Source organism: Lemur catta, chromosome X, assembly GCF_020740605.2.
Source record: "Lemur catta isolate mLemCat1 chromosome X, mLemCat1.pri, whole genome shotgun sequence".
NCBI lineage: Eukaryota > Metazoa > Chordata > Mammalia > Primates > Lemuridae > Lemur > Lemur catta.
In genome coordinates this window covers 60532353-60549784 of record NC_059155.1, presented here as the reverse complement: position 1 = coordinate 60549784, position 17432 = coordinate 60532353, and the positions used below count along the sequence as shown (strand labels likewise).

General features: G+C 43.6%; 1 protein-coding gene across 1 annotated transcript in view; it reads right to left on the bottom strand.

The window, feature by feature from the left end:
• LOC123628668 (bone morphogenetic protein 15-like) overlaps positions 1–14030 on the bottom strand; it is a 53900-nt gene extending 39870 nt beyond the window's left edge. The window contains exon 1 of the mRNA XM_045538553.1: positions 13592–14030. The gene's annotated coding sequence lies outside the window, so the exon portion shown is untranslated. The remainder of the gene's footprint in view (positions 1–13591) is intronic.
• Positions 14031–17432: the final 3402 nt, after the last annotated feature.

Genomic DNA, 17432 nt, shown 5'->3' with positions numbered 1-17432 from the left:
ACAAAAAAAACACCAACTGATATAAGGGGCTCTTTTCGTGGTCTCCCTGACTGACCACATTATTATCCTCTCTCACAAGGCCGCTGGTACTTCTCCTACTCACTTTGTTAATAAAGCCATGTATTTTAAACTGTCTGTTATCATACATACAAAAACATATTCAAAATCTTAAGTTAATGGTGTTACACACACACTACCATCATGTGTACAATAAAAAATCAAAAATTTAATTCAAAACAAAAACCAGTGGGAAATATGATAAACAGACGTAAATTCAGTTAGGCAAAAGGCCAGAGTCCACCCCAGATACACACACACACACACACACACACACACACACACACACACACACACAAAAAGGTCTACTACATAGTACAATGGGTAAATAATCAAAGTGACCTAAGACAGGTCCTAAGTCCAAGGGAAGGGGGAGTCAATTTAACAATACTGACCAATTATATAAAGTTAAATTTTGCAATACTTACTTAGGTTGTAAAAAATTATACTTTGTTCTAACTAATACTATCTACTTCTATAAACCTACTTACTTTTTACTCAATTGTTTAAAATAAATAATCAAATAAAACCGGAGGGTCTTTAAATAATCTCATAACCTTAAACCTAAAAATTATGGCCTAAAATGTCCCAAGATATACATGTTTAATGTTCCATATGGTACAATGGTAAAGGATATATAAGTTGTCACAAAACCCATACTCAGGGCCACGCTCCAAGTTCGGTAAAATTCCCTGCCGGAAAACGTGCCCCTGGCCAGCTAATAAACACTCACTAAATGTCAATCAGTCTTTCGTGGTTGACTTTCTCACTCTGGTCCATAACACTACCCCCACCCGTCATCCACCACCCCCGTCCGTGAAAAAATTGTCTTCCATTAAACCAGTCCCTGGTGCCAAAAATGTTCAGGACCACTGATCTACAAGATACTTAAGCTTTCTGTTTTGTCCTAAATTTCCCTTTTCTTAAATAACCAGTTATTTTAGGACAAAAAAATTTCCACATAAGATCCTTTCTCATACAGTATTATTCTCCTTTCTGTTTTCCTTAATAAAATGTATTCTATTTCTATATTCATTCTCTTTTTACATCTTTCCCTTACTTCGCTAGTTCCTTTCTATCTTGTCTTAATTTTCTTCCTAAATTTATATTATCAATCAACCTTTAACCTCTGAATTAGACAAAACTATATCCATAATTTTTTAAATAAGAACACATTTCATGCCTTTTTTAGAATTTTTCTTATTAAAAACATATCATATTCTTTGGTATACTTGATATATAGAATCACAGGTGTTGACTAGAATTTTTACTTTTAATAACTTTAAATTTTAGAGAAAACCTAAGAAGTAAGCAGTCAATAATTGTCATAAAACACTTCTCATCGAGAAACACAATCACTGGTTACTATAAAATTATAGTCTTTCACTTACCCAAACTGATAATTCAAATATTTTGAAAAGCAAGAGTCTTACTCTTGGAGGGACAAAAAAATGGCAGAGTCAAAAATGGTGACCTCCTGGCTCTCTGCTCCCAGAGAAAGAGGTGAAGAACTCAAACTGCTATGCACGAGTGGATCGCCCTCCCGTAAGGACAGCATTGTGAAAATGTAGAGAAACAGTGTGGGACACACAACACAGGAACCAAAAAAAAGGGGTGAATGGGAGACAGGATCCCGAAGTCGGGAGAGTGCAAGATAAACAATACAGAATAGAGTGTGGGATGGCTGCACCCACCCGGCCAGCGAGTGCAGTGGGATTTGCCCCACAGGAGAATGTCCTGCTTCCTCACTGTCCTCCATACCCACTCAGACAGGGACCTCCCTGAAGTCGGTGCAAACTCGCAGCCGGAGATGTTGGGCTCTGTGGAGAGGGGACAATAGCTGGAAGCATGTTGAACTCGGGGTGCTCTGTGCTAGGACTGCACTGGGAGGGGCAGGGACTGTTCCGAGCGACTGCTGGAAGGACTTAGGAGACACACACCTCGCCTCCGCCTCCGGCGGTCAGCGAGACCAGAATAACAGAGGGGAACACTGAAAAGGGGGCTCTACCCTACAAGCCGCTGCGGAGGATTAGACTGGCTCAGGACGGGTCAGAAAGAGCAAGACCTTTTGCCGGACAGGACAGGTGTGGGATTGCAGGAGAGCGACACACAAGAGACAACAGGCGTCCTGTTGACTCAGCTCCCCGATGCAGCATCCGCCAATTCCTAACAGTCGCCCCCAGCGCTGGCAGGCACTCTGCAGGAGGGTGGCCACCATATTGGGGGTCCACAACCCAGACGCTGTGGTGCGCCACGATTTCCGACGACACCCTTCCTACAGCACGGGACTTCGGACAATTAGGCTCCGCCCTTCCACCACCTGTTGTCAGCTATCCGGGCCTGTTTCCATGGGCGAATTTTGAGTGCTTCCCCAGTCGTGGGAGGCTACCACTGTGCGATTATCAGGTGCTGGGGCGCTGGGCAGTCTTGGTTCTCACCGCTCCCCCTAGCACGGCGACTTTTGCTCCAAAAGTGGTCGGCTTCACCCCTGGAGGTAGGCAGAGGCAAGAAAAGCCACTTTCCCTGTGCAGCTGGCATGAATCTGCAGGGCCTTGGTGAAGATCAATAGTTGACAGCCCAGTAATTCGGCCTGTCAGACTGGCTTAGGTCATCTAGTAGGATCATAACTCGGGCCAGCTCTCCACGTCCGGGTGGCTGCCAACAGTGGGGTTCACCATCAGGGAAGGAAAATCCTGGCTAGATGCCACAGCATGTGCACCAAGTAACCTCTCCCATCAGGAGCAGCCTCCAAAGTGTGGTGGAAGAACCCTGAATAACATATTAGTAACTCCCCCTAGCCACAGATCAAGCAACCACAGAAGCACACACACCCAGGCTGGTAGGCAGTAGCTGCGATCTGCCTTGCTCCCACCACCTCTTTAAGGGGAATAGGGTCTAAGTAATCCTCAGGAGTGGCAAGATCCTTCCTGAAGGTTGGGGCATTAGTATTCCTCACCTACGTACCAGAAACCAATACAGAGGCATCAGATTACCTCTGTAAATGGCTCCTGCATGCAATCTACAACCAATGACAGAGAGGGTAACCCCATAGCTCAACACAGTGCCCTCCATCTCAAGCTACTAGAACGCAGTGGAGATACACACATGGGTGTGATTCACCACATGGGAACTTAAGCTGGGGGACCAAACTCACTAATCTTCACTGGCAAGAGGTGAAGACAACAGGTCAGAGGTAACCCAACTTGCCAAAATACCTCTAAGGCAATACAAACCAGCGCACCTCCTCCGACCACTGTTAAGGAACATCCACTGGGGGCTTGAAGTTAAGGGCACAGACCAGTCCTAGCACTCTGAGTTCTCCATCAATTACCCTGATGAGAAACAACCAGAGAAAGAACACAGGGAATACGAAAGAGCAAAGAGAAAAGTCACCCCCAACAGAAATCATGAAACCCTCAAAATCAATACTCATTTAAATGAAATGATATAATAGACAAAGGAAGAATTCCAAAAATGGGTTGTAAGGAAACTCAATGGAATTGAAGAGAAAATAGAAATGTAATACAAAGAAACCACGAGAACAATACAGGAAAGAAATGAAAAAATTCTCTAAAGAAATTGAAATATCATGAAAAAAACAAACAGAAATCTTGGAAATGAAGGGGGCATTCGAGGACCTTCAAAACACAGTGGAAAGCCTTAAAACTAGAATAGATCATGCAAAGGAGAGAATCTCAGGGCTTAAAGATGATGCATATGTGCTAAACAAATCAGATGAAGAAAAAGAACACAGAAGCAAGAGACAGGAGCAGAACATACAAGAATGTGGGATTATGAAAAGAAACCAAATATAAGAATTATAGGCATCCTGGAGAGAGAAGAAGAAAATACACAAGGGCTGGAAAATCTATTTCTTGGAATACTGGAGGAAAACAGGCCTGGCCTGGCCACAAACCTAGATATCCAGATAAGAGAAGCACACAGAACTCCTGGGAGACTCAACGTGAAGAGTCAAACACCACACCACATAATTATCAGACTGGCCAAAGTAAACATGAAAGAAGAAATCCTTCACACAGTAAGATGAAAACAACAGATAACCTCCAAAGGAAAACCTATCAGACTAAGTGCAGACTTTTCAAATGAAACCCTACAAGCCAGAAGGGACTGGGGGCACATCCTCAATCTTCTTAAACAGAATAATGGCCAACCTGGAATTCTTTACCTGACAAAACTGAGCTTCATCTATGAGGGAGAAATAAAGACTGTCCCAGACAAACAATCACTGATGGAATTTGCGAAGACCAGACCTGCTCTGCAGGAAGTACTCAGACTTGCGTTGTCCACTGAACAGCACAATATACATTGAACACCACCAAATTAAAAACACTCAAGAGTTAAAGTCCAAAACCCAGATTTCACAATGGTGTGAGAGGTAAAACAAACCAATAAGAACTCACCCAATAAGGTGAATGGAAATCTACCCGAGATACCAATCCTCTCAATAAATGTGAATGGCTTGAATTGTCCATTGAAGAGACATAGACTGGCTGAGTGCATAAAAAATTATAAGCCAAGCCTCTGCTGTCTCCAGGAAACACATCTAACCCATAAAGATGCTTTCAGACTCAAGCTCAAGGGTTGGAAAACAAACTTTTAGGCAAATGGAAACCAAAAGAGAGTGGCGGTAGTGATTCTGATTTCAGACAGCATAAATTTTAAAATGGCAAAAGTAAAGGAAAACAAAGATGGTCACTATATAATGGTGAAAGGAAAAATCCAACAAGAAGACTTAACAGTTCTTAATATATATTCACCCAACACAGGAGCATCCAGATATATAAAGCAAACCCTGTATGAATTAGATAGCGTGATAAACAGTATTGCCATAGTAGCGGGGAATTTCAACACCCCACAGTCTCAAATGGACAGATCCTCCAAACAAAAAATAAGCAAGGAAATAATGGACTTAAACAGAGCTCTAGAACACATGGGTCTAACAGACATCTACAGAACATTCCACCCAAATAAATCCTGATATACATACTTCTTATTGGCTCAAGGAACTTTCGCCAGAATTGACCACATCCTAGGCCACAAATCAGACCTGAACAAATTTAAAAAGGTAGAAATTGTACCATGTATCTTCTCAGACCATGGTGGTATAAAACCAGAGATCAATTCCAAAGTAAACACTCTCTGCTTCACAAAGTCATGAAAATTAAACAATCTATTGCTGAATGACTGCTGGGTGAAGCAAGAGATTCAGATGGAGATCAAAAAATTCTTTGAATTAAATAATAATGGGAACACAAGCTATCAAAACCTGTGGGATACAGCAGATGCATTCCTGAGAGGAAAACTAATGGCCTTAAATGCTCACATCCGAAAGACAGAAAGCTCACAAATCAACAAACTAGTAAGGCATCTCAAGGAACTGGAAAAGGAAGAGCAAATTAATTCTAAATCTAGCAGAATAAAGGAAATAACTAAGATGAGAGCAGAACTAAATGAAATTGAGAACAAAAGAAATATACAGAAGCTCACTAAACCCAAAGGCTGGTTTTTTGAAAAGATAAAATTGATAGACCTCTTGATAGATTGACAAGAACTAGAAAGGAAAGGACTTTAATAAACTCCATTGGAAAAGAAAAAGGAGAGGTCATTACAGACATGATGGAAATACAAAACATTATCTTTGGATACTATAAAAATCTATATGCCCCAAAGCTACAAAATGTGCAGGAAATGGACAAATTCTTCAAAACACACAACCTCCCTAAGCTGAATCAGGAGGAAATAGAACTCCTGAACAGACTGGCATCAAGTGCAAAAACTGGAGCAGCAATAAAAAATCTTCCCAAAAAAAGTCACGGACCAGATGAGTTCACACCTGAATTTTACCAAACATACAAAGACGAACTCATACCTATACTGCAGTAATTATTCCCAAACATTGAGAAGGATGGTATCCTCCCCAACTCATTCTATGAAGCCAATATCACCTTAATACAAAAGCCAGGAAAGGATGTAGCAAACAAAGAAAACTACAGGCCAATATCCCTCACAAATATAGATGTAAAAATTCTCAACAAAATTTTAGCAACCTGAATCCAACAGTACATCAAAAAAATAATTCACCATGACCAGGTGGACTTTATCCCAGGGATACAAGGCTGGTTAAACATACGCAAATGTATAAACGTAATTCACGACATAAATAAAAGCAAGAACAAAGACCATATGATTCTCTCAATAGACGAAGAAAAAGCATTTAATAAAATCCAGCACACTTTTATGATTAAAAACCCTTAACAAAATAGGCATAGATGGGACATTGCTTAAAATTATTAAGACTATATATGGTAAACCCACAGCCAATATCACACTGCATGGGGAAAAATTGAAAACCTTCCCACTTAGAACTGTAACCAGAGAAGGTTGACCACTAAATCGACTTCTATTCAACACAGTGCTGGAAGTCCTTAGCAGAGCAATCAGATTAGAGAAGGGAATTAAGCATGTCTGAATGGGCGCAGAAGTGGTCAAACTTTCACTCTTTGCTGATGATATGCTATTATACCTAGAATATCCCAAGGATTCAGCCAAGAGACTCCTGGAATTGATAAATGAATTCAGTCAAGCCTCAGGATACAAAGTTAGCGCACACAAGTCAGTAGCATTCATTTACACCAATAACAGTCAAGCCAAAAATCAAATCAAAGACACAACGCCTTTAAGAATAGCATCAAAGAAAATTAAATATTTAGGAATATACTTAATGAAGGAGGTGAGAGATATTTATAGGGAGAACTAGGAAACACTGAGAAAAGAAATTGTAGATGATGTGCACAGATGAAAATCCCTACCATGCTCATGGATTGGTAGAATCAATATTGTTAAAATGTCCATTCTACCTAAAGTGATCTACAGAATTAATGCAATCCCTATCAATATTCCACCATCATTCTTTACAGATTTAGAAAAAATAATTCTACGCTTCTTATGGAACCAGAGAAGATCTCGTATAGCCAAAGCAATCTTAAGCAAAAAGAATAAATTGGGAGCCATCAGTCTGCCAGCCTTCAATCTTTACTACAATGCTATAGTAACCAAAACAGCACAGTACTAGCACAAGAACAGAGACATAGACCTTTGGAATAGGATGGACATCCCAGATATAAAGCCATCCTCATATTGTCATCTAATCTTTGACAAAGCAGAGAAAAGTAAACATTGGGGAAAAGAATCTCTATTCAATAAGTGGTGCTGGGAAAACTGGATATCCACATGTAGAAGATTGAAATTGGATCCCCACCTCTCATCTACCACAAAAATCAACTCATGTTGAATAACAGACTTAAACCTTAGGCATGAAACCTTAAAAATTCTGGAAGAAAATGTAGGGAAGACTCTTTTAGACATCGGCCTAGGTAAAGAATTTATGAAGAAGACCTCCAAAGCAATCACAGCAGCAACAAAAATAAACAAATGGGACCTGATCAAATTAAAAAGGTTTCTTCACAGCCAAGGAAACTATCATTAGAGCAAATAGACAACCTACAGAATGGGAGAAAATATTTGCTTTCTACGTATCCAAGAAAGGGCTGATAATAAGAATCTATATAGAACTTAAGAAAATCAATAAGAAAAAATCAAACAACCCCATCAATAAATGGGCAAAGGAAATGAACAGAAACTTTTAAAAGAAAACAGACTAATAGCTAGCAAACATATAAAAAAGTGCTCAACATCTCTAATCATTAGGGAAATATAAATCAAAACTACAATGAGATATCACCTAACTCCAGTGAGAATGGCCTCTATCAAAAAGTTCCAAAATAGGAGGAGGAAAAATGGTGGAGTAAAGGTGACCTCCTGGCTCCCTGCTCCCAGAGAAAGTGGTGAAGAATGCGGTGTGCTACGCACCAGTGGATCGCTCCCCTGAAAGAACACTGTCATCAAACTGCAGAGAAACACCATGGAACACACAACACAGGAAGCAAAAAAAGTGCATAGGAGATAGGATTGTGAATTCTGGAGAGTGAGAGATAAACAATAGAGAATAGAGTGTGGGACGGCTGCATCCACCTGGCCAGCGAGCGCAGTATGATCTGACCCACTGGAGAATGCCCTGCTTCCCCACTGACCTCCACACCCATTCAGACAGGGACCTGCCTGAAGTCAGTGCAAAATCGCGGCAGGAGTGGCTGGGGAAAGGACTGGTCTGAGCTACCACTCGAGGAAGTTAGGAGACAGGTAACTTGCCTCTAGGGGTCAGTGGGACCAGAATAACAGAGGTGAACACTGAAAAGGGGACTCTATCCTGGAAACTGCTGCAGGCAATTAGGGTGGCTCAGGACGGGTCAGAAATAGCAAGATCTGCCAAACAGGGGCAAGATTGCAGAAGGGTGACAAAAAAGAGACACCTGGAATTGGGGCCAGAGGCCAAGGGAAACTGGAGTGGGTATCAGGAGTATTAATGAAGGGAAAACCCTAACTCTAAAAACCCAAGAAACATTAAAATCTAATGCCTGAGCTTGGGCTTGTGGGGTACAACAAATCCATGTGGGGCTGCTCTGTTTCTGGCTATTGCATTGATCAGTGAGGGCATCATTTGGAGCCCCAGGTGGGGCCCAGGGCTGCTACATTATAGCATGCTATAGCTGGAAGGGTCATTTGTGACGCCTGAGTTCAATGTTTTGTTTTGCAGAGAGGAAACAGATGCCCAGAGAGGGAGAGTACGTTACCATAGGTCGGAGTGAATTCATAGCAGATCCAGGGACGCTGACCCCAAGAACCACTGTTCCATCTTTGCTAATGGCACCTTTTCTGGAGTTGGAGTCTGAGGTGTGAAATTGAGTTTTCTTTGGATCTGCTCAAGTGCCCATGGGAAGTACAGACCCTGCAAATACGGCCCACAATATTTGTGAGCCGTGGTATCTCAGCAGGACCTTCACCTTAGAAAAATCTCTAAGTCACTTGCTCCCAGCTATGTAAAATCAGCTGCAGTGCTACTCCTCTGGACCTGGAGGCTGCTGGGCCTGGCTAACCTGGGATTTCCTTTTCTGGGACCCAGAGGACCTGCAGAGATGGCTGGGTGGGGTCAACTCAGTCCAGGAAGCACAGGAATTCTTTTAAGTGTATGTGTCTGGGGTATTTTTCTCTCTCACTTACGTGTATTTTTAAAAATTCTTTTTAGACACCCGCTTTATCTTTCCCAAACATCATTTCCTTACTCCTTTCCTGAGTTCTAGCAATGCCTGGGGGCCCAGCTTCCTTATTGGCCTCTGAGCTGTAGAGGGGGTGGGCCAGGGCTCAGAAGAGGTTGGAGTAGGGAGCAGGGGGGCCGTTTATGCTGCTGGAACTGCCTTTCATCCTTCCCTTTGCCACCTGGGTGCTGGCTGGTTCCTGGAGTAGTGTCTTTACTCCTGTCTAGCTCTTGACACTGGCTTTCGTTTCCCAAGGCTGTGGCCACATCTAGGCCCAAGAAAGCTGATTGCCATACCTTGCCTTCAATGCTGCTCCTTCCTGTTCTTGGAACTGGGACCTGACTGTGCCTGAGCCCCTTGGATCACATTTAGGATTTTGGGCTGATGGCCCCTTGCCCCAGGTCTTGACTGGAGGGCAGGTGGGTCCCAGCTAAGGGATGACGCTGGCTGGAAGGGTTGTCAATGAGAATCTGAGCTAGCTGGATACACCGCTCTCTCCTAAGCCATCTCTCCATCCTGGGCAACTTCCATGGTAGGTACAGCCAGTACCCATGGCTGCTGTCCCCCTTGCCCCCCGTCCTGCTTTCTTTTTTCAATATCCCTTTCCCTTTGCTTCCTAAGAAAGGCAGTTTGGAATAATGAATGATGGGGAGTGTGTTTAATGATAGTACCTGAGTTGGCCTTAGAAGAAAGGGCGAGTGCTGGGGTCATTGCCTCCATATCTAGTCCTAGAGCTGCACAGTTGGTAGTTGGCATTTTCTTACCTCTCTGTTTATTTCTCCTCATATCTCTTCCCTAGGGAGAGGGGATGGTTTCAACTCTAGAGCTACTAAGACCTTCCTTTTCTGATTCCTTCTTGAGGGAATGGCTATGGAATGCCTCAGGTATATAAGCTTTTTGAGCTAGATCTCTCTCTGGGGAAGAGGGGCTGTGTGGTATCATAGAAAGAGCTGGAGGATCTGAGTCTTGATCCCGACTCTGCTGGTTACTAGCTGTGTGCTCTTGGCAAATCACTTGAGCTTTCGGCATCTCTGTTTCTCCATCTGTAAAGTGGGGATAATAACGGCTCTTACTGCATAAGGTTGGAGTGATGATTAAACCAGTTAATGCATGTGAAGTGCTTAGTGCCGGGCACATCTTAAGTGGTCAATAAATGGTCCTTGTTGTTTTTTAAAGGTTTATAGAACATCTATGGCAGATACAATGCTGATTGATTTCACATATAGAACTACATTTAATCCAGACCATAACTCTTGAGAAAGAGATGGTCATCTTCCCCATTTTACAGATAAAGAATCTGTAAACTCAGAGAAGTGACATGCCCAAGGTCACACAACTAGGATTTGAATGCAAGTGTGGACTGACTCTGAGTCTAGGGCTATTCAGGAAATAATAATAGGCCAAATATTAGACCCTAAAGATAGTTCCCTCTCCTTTCCCAAACTAGGGTTAGAAGGATCCAGCTCTGGCTCCAGTTCCCTGTGTATTTTTCTCCTCTCACCCTTTGATTTTCTCCCAGTGTCCCAAAAGGCCCTACTTCCCCCTTCTGCCTCCTTTGGGATTATTTCCTACTCCTGGAGAAACCCTAGAGAGAGTAAGGAGCCTTTGTAAGCTACGTGTCAGTGTGGGAAAGGAGTGGTATAGCAGAACCTTGACAGTGGATGGAAAGATTTCAGTACCCTTGGTGCAAGTACTCTTGAGCCATGAAAAAGGACAAATCTGGGCTAATGACCATTATTATAGTATCTACTATTCAGTAACCACATGCTATGTGTCAGGCTGTGTCCCAGGTGCTTTGAGAATATGATCTCTAATCCCTGCAATAACCTAGCTAGGTAAAGATTACTGTTCCCTTTCTCAGATAGAAAACCGAAGGTCAGATGGGTTAAGTGACTTGCACATACATACATCTAAAGTGGTAGAGTTAGGATTTGAACCTAGATGTGTCTCACTCATTTTCGTCTCATTGCCTCCTGTCTTGGCACAGTTGGTAGGATGAGATAACATACATGTAATGATGATGAGCAATATAAAATATATTATTAGGGACAAAATTGTGAGGGCTAGATTACTCAGAACAAGCTCCCTGCAGAAGATGGTACTTAAGCAGTACCTTGAAGAGCAGGTAGGATTTAGGTTAACACTAGGAGCAGAGAACATTCTAGGCAGAGGGAACAGTCAGAATGATAACGACGATTGGTTGAGGGCTTGCCAGACCCGGTTCTAAGCACTTGACAATATTGAGCATGAGTGCAAAGAAGTCTGCACATTTGAAGAAGAGTAGCTTTGAAAATCATGAAAAAACTGTATGCTGCCAATTAAAAAAAGCCTTATATATTTGCCTGCCTTTTGGATGTATACTTGAAATCTTCATTCCTACATTGTGTGCTTTGCTATCAACTAAAAATTACCTTTGTGAAGAACTCTAAAAGTGGCATCTAATAATATTCTGTGGGTAGGAGAGCTAAGTTCCTTTTCCTATGTGTTGGTCTGTCTTTGAGGGCCCCATTTCTATAGGACTCTGCTGAGCGAGGATTTATTAACTTGGAAAGGGGGAAGGATTTGTTTCACACGGGCTTTGTTCTGCAAAGTTATTAATAACATCATTACCTTACTATGCCTAATCAGAGTAAAGGTGGGCAGAAAGCTAATGGATGGCTGACCGTGCTTTAAAACGTTTTGCTTCTCATACAAAAGAAAACACATATTTGGACTTCTTTCCCCTCTCTGTGAGGAATAGTCCTCTTCACCTCTCTTTGGACCACATGCTACACAAGGAGAACAGGGATGGGAAAGCACAAGGCAGGGGTGTAAATTCTACAGAACTGCTCTACAGCTGGGAATTACATTACCAGAGGTTGCCACTGTATAAAGATTCAGTCCTGGGCACCATGGAAATAATACTGGATGCTAAACAAATGATGTGCTAGAAAACAATCATTTACATCTTGTGTCTCACTCTAATACAGCTTCACACCATTTTTTTGTGTGAATGTATGTATACCTGTGCATTTTAACATAATTGGCTTTGTCTTAAAGTAGCCATATTCCTTGACCAATCATGATACTATATGTACTAGATAGCATAAAGCACCATTTATACATGTGACCTAAATGTTATTTAGAACCATCACCACCTATAATCAAATATCATGGAATGTTTAATGTATGATACGGCTTATATAGTTAAAACATGAAATCTGGTTTTTCACATTGTATTTTTTCACGGAATATAAATTTTAGGTATTCTATGGTTTTCAGAAAGCTAATGACTTTTCATCCTACTTTTAACATTCTCCTTTAAAGCAAAGGCAAGTACTTGTTTGAATGCATTATTCTAAAAGTACGTTATATTATTGAACGATATTTTTAAGTACAAAATTTAAATACTTTAAAATTTACATTTAAATACTTTAAAATTTACGAAAAAAGCTGCTCCACTCCCCATTGCTGGCATTGCCACCTGAGCTCCCCGCCACGTCCCTGGAAAACCTGTCTTTCATGAAACCAGTCCCTGGTGCCAAAAAGGTTGGGGGCCCGCTGCTTTATAGGATTTTGTTTCCACTCCAAGATCCAATTCAGGCCTTAGCTCTGTCCATGTGAATCCATTTGCAGCTTTTAGTGCTGGCTGAATAAGCTGTAAAGTTCCAAGCATCTGTGAGGAACTCTTGCAAAACAAAAACAAATAAGGGCCTGGCCAGAGAGGAGACATACTTGGGGTTGAGGAGAAGGAAGGGCAACTCACAACCAAAGACCACAAAGGAGAGTAAGCCTGTCCCTCTCCCAACTCTCCATATCCTTCAACAATTTAAGGAAACAAAATCTCAACTGAAACTAATTGCGGAAAACCCAGACAAGGTGAAGTAGAACAGGCAGATATGTGAGCACTAAGAGGTAAACCTAGACAAATTCCTCCTTGGGAGAGGAGGGGAAAAAGAAGAAAAGAGTGGAGAAGACTGAGCAGAGAACCTGCATCTCCGTGGAGTTGGGGCGTTTCTTGTCTGTTTTTTTTCCTCCCACAGGGGTGTGGAAGGCGTTGCATTTTTTACACAGCCACATGGTTCTCCCCTTAAAAGATAACCATTACCCAAAATAGCGCACGTGTCACTCCAGAGCGGGAGGAATGGCCACGGGAGGAAGGAGAGGGCGTGGGACGTCGCTTTAGGTTCAGCGACCAGGAGTGGGGAGGGGTGGGGGTGGACGCTAGGGAGCCGGCTGGAGCCCTAGTTTCCGCGAGGGGCCGGGATGGGGTGGGATGGCCTGGGGACTGAGGGAGGCGGGGGAGAGGAGGTGGCTGTCCTGGCAGCCGGTGGGGGCAGTAGGGGGTGGGAGGCAGGGGGCGCGGCGCGCTGGGCCCTCACCGCTGCTGAGCGTGGAGTCGCAGTGCCAGCTGTCCAAGCTGGCGGGTTTCCGGCAGGACTCCCACAGGGACAGGTAGTACTGGTGGTCAGCCGTGACCCAGGCGGGGCTCAGCACGGCCCCCAGGTCCAGACACAGCGCCAGGAAGATGCACACCAGCCCGACCAGCTTCAGCGGGGTCAGCACCGACACGCGCACCTCCTCCATGCCGCTGCCCGCCGAAGCCATGCCCGCTCGCCGCTGCCGCCCGCCCCGCCGCAGGCGAGGACCCCAGGCGGGTCCGGAGAGCCGGAGCGCGGGGACTCGCGACCTCGGGGCTCCGCGCGCCTCCCGCCGCGCCGCGATGGTCGGCGGGTCTGCAGTCGCGGCCGGCAGGCTGCGGGTCGCGGGCAGCAGCAGCAGCTACACGCATCGCTCCGCGGACCTCGGCCGCCCGCCCCGCCCCGCCCCGCCCCGTGCGGCCCGGCTCGCTTCGCCCCAGCCTCTCTCTGGGCTGCGGGAGCCCGAGCCCAGCGAGGAAGGCGCGGAGAGTCAGTGTGGGCGGCGTCGCGCCCGAGCGGCTGGCGCCGAGGGCCCGCCCTGCCCGCGCCGCGGCCCGCCCCCGCCTGCGCGCTGAGCCCGTGCGAGGCCGCCGCCGCCGCCCGCCGCCGAGCGCGGCAGGTCTTCCAATCCGGCTGTTTCCAGGGTCCCGGCTGGGCCTCTCGCTGCCTTGGCTCCTGGGTCGCCCAGCTCCTCCCCTTGCCTTGTGGGTTCCCTCTTTCCTCGCCTACAGTTCAGGTATGCAAGCAGATATTTTGATATCCGTATCCGTAGTGACATAATTACCGCAGGTAAGCGATTTAACGTATCCATTACCTTCCATAGTTACCCTTCGGTGTGTGTAGTAAAAGCACCTAAAATCTGCTCTCTTAGGAAATTTTCAGTATACAATGTTGTTAAGTATAGTCTTCCTGCTGTACATTACATCTCTAGACTTATTTATCTAACCCATGTAACTGCAAGTTTGTGCCTTTGACCTACATCTCCGCGTTTCCTTCCAGCTCTAAGTAGTGGGTTAAAAAGAGAAAACCTTTTTAGATTCCAAAAACAAGTGAGAACATGCAGTGTCTTTTTCTGGTTCTGGCTTATGTGACTTAGCATAATGTACTCCAGGTTCATCCGTGTCGTTGCAAATGGCAGTTATCTCCTTTGTAAAGGCTAATATTACATTGTATATCTGCCACTATGTCTTTATCCATTTAGCTTCCCACCGGCACCACACTTGGGTTGTTTCCATATCTCGGCTATTGTGAATGATGTTGCAGTGAATATGGGAACATGGATATCCTTTTGGTATACACACAGAAGAGGGATTGCTGGATCATGTGGTAATTCTAGTTGTAATTATTTGAGGAAGAACCATGCCGTTTTCCTTAATGGCTGTACCACTTTACATTCCCACCAACAGCGTACCTGGATTCCCTTTTCTCCACACCCTTGCAAACACTTGTTATCTTTCACTGTTTGATGATAGCCACTCTACTAGGTGTGAGGTGATATCTCATTGTGGTTTTGATTTGCATTTGCCTTATTATTAGTAGTGTTGAGCACCTTTTCATATACCTGTTAGCCATTTTTACATTTTCTTTAGAAAAATGTGTATTCGGGTTCAAGGTCTTTGCCCATTCTTTAAATGGGTTATTTGGGGTGTTTTTTGTTTTTTGTTTTTTTTTTTTCTTTGCTCTTGAGTTCTGTAGGGGCCAAGAGGGAAAACGTCCCCTTTACCCTCTGAAGGTTCACTGAAAATTAACTGACAAAAAGCAGATTAATAGGAGAAAAAAACATTAAAAAATTCTTAATGTGTACATATGTGCATGGGAACGATATAAAATATGAAAACTCAAAGAAAGGGCCAGATGATTGATCTTTTATACCATCTTGATGTTACAGAAAGAATAGGGGCTTGGAGTGTGGCAAGACAACTTATGGGCAGGAGTGAGAAAGAAAGGCAAAGGGCACAAGGGGTCTTGTTATGTAGATCCAACCTCACAGGTAGCAGGTCTCAGAAAGAATAGATGGCAGTCTGAGTTGAGGTAGTCTTTGCTAAGTCCCTGAAAGGGGAGGGCCTCAGAGAAAACCTGGCTGTTTATTATATTTCCTGAAGATACATTTTTCTCTGCAGATGCAAATCTCCTCCATAAAAGGCAGCTTTTTAGGGCTATTCCTCTCTCTAGGCCCTCTGAATTGCCATCTCAAGATATGTCAAAAAAGTATATTTTGGGTGAAATGTTTTTGGTTTCCTTGAGTGCCTTATATGGTTTGATTATGAATCCCTTCTCAGATATATGGTTCACAAATATTTTCTCCCAATCCGTTGGCTGCCTTTTCATTTTGTTGATTGTTTCCTCTGCTGTGCCGAAGCTTTTTAGTTAGCTGTAGTCCCACTTGTTAATTTTTTGGTTTTGTTGCCTGTGCTTTTGGTGTGATATCCAAAAAATCTTTGCTAAGGCCAATATCAAGTAGCTTTCCCCCTGTTTTTTCAAGGAGTCTTACGGTTTCAGGTCTTATGTCTGGGTCCTTGATCCATTTTGAGTTGATTTTCTGTAATATAAGAGTCCAGTTTCATTTTCTGCATATGGGTATCCAGTTTTCCCAACACCATAGATGTTTCTGGCAGTTATTGAAGATAACATTCCTTTCCCCATTGTGTCTTCTTGGTGGCCTTGTCAAAAATTAGTTGACCATATATAGTTGGGTTTCTAGAAACAACAATCCTAAAATTCATCTGAAGCCACAAAAGATCCCAAACAGTCAAAACAATCTTGAGAAAGAAAAACAAAGTGAGAGGCATCACACTTCCTGATTTCAAATTATGCTACAATACAGTAGTAATCACAAAGATATGGTATTGTCATAAAAGAACACACATAGACCAATGGTGTTCTTTTCTTAGGGAGCAGGGGTGGGTTGTTTTCCAGAAGTGGTCAGATGTGATACCTAGGCCGTGATCCTAGGCTGTGGGCCTTGGAGCAAGGAGAGGTTCTCTTTCAGTGATGTTAACAGTCTCCTCCCCAGCCAGTTTTACATCCTGAGGGATTTGGAAGAAGGAGGAGAAAGTCACTAAAGGCATTTGATCCTCTTTTCGAACTCAGGATAGGCCTAAGGACCCCCTGGATTTCCCTATTTCTTGACTTCTCCCCCAAGCCTGTTGCCACTCCTGTTCTCTGGGCTCACCTGCTTTTGCACACCCTATGAAGGGCGTTTGCTTGAGAAACGCAGGTGCTAAAATGAGAATGAGAGCTCCCGCAACATATGAAGTAAACCTTATGTGCATCTCCGCTGCTCCGCCCTTTGCACGTTGGCTAAAATCTTTATTTATTCAGCTTTGTATTATGGCAAACTGGATCTCATTCCCTCCCTGAGCATTAAGCTGTCCTTGTCCTCTGCAAGATCTAGGCCAGGGCCTGCAATAGGAATAGTGGCATATCTTCCCTGACCAGAAAACTAGTCAATCTACTGTAAAAGAAAATAAAGTTTCTGGACCCTCCAAATTTCTTATGCCAAGGGGGAAGTTAAGCCCTGGAAACTGAGTCATGTAGCATGTATACAACTTCTGCTTCTTAGATTATAGATTGACTCTCTTCTTCGTTCTTTGTAAATGACTAGGAGAGAGCAGAGACTAGACCTGTCCCTCTTCCAATCACTAATCTTTGTTATAAATTATCTGCCTCTATTGTCCTGTACGTAACTCAGACAAGATGGTGCCCAAGACCTCATGACTATTACATCTTCAGTGTTGAATGCTAAATATACTTTTCCTGAAAGAAAAAGGCCACCTCGACTAATCAGATCATTGTAACTATG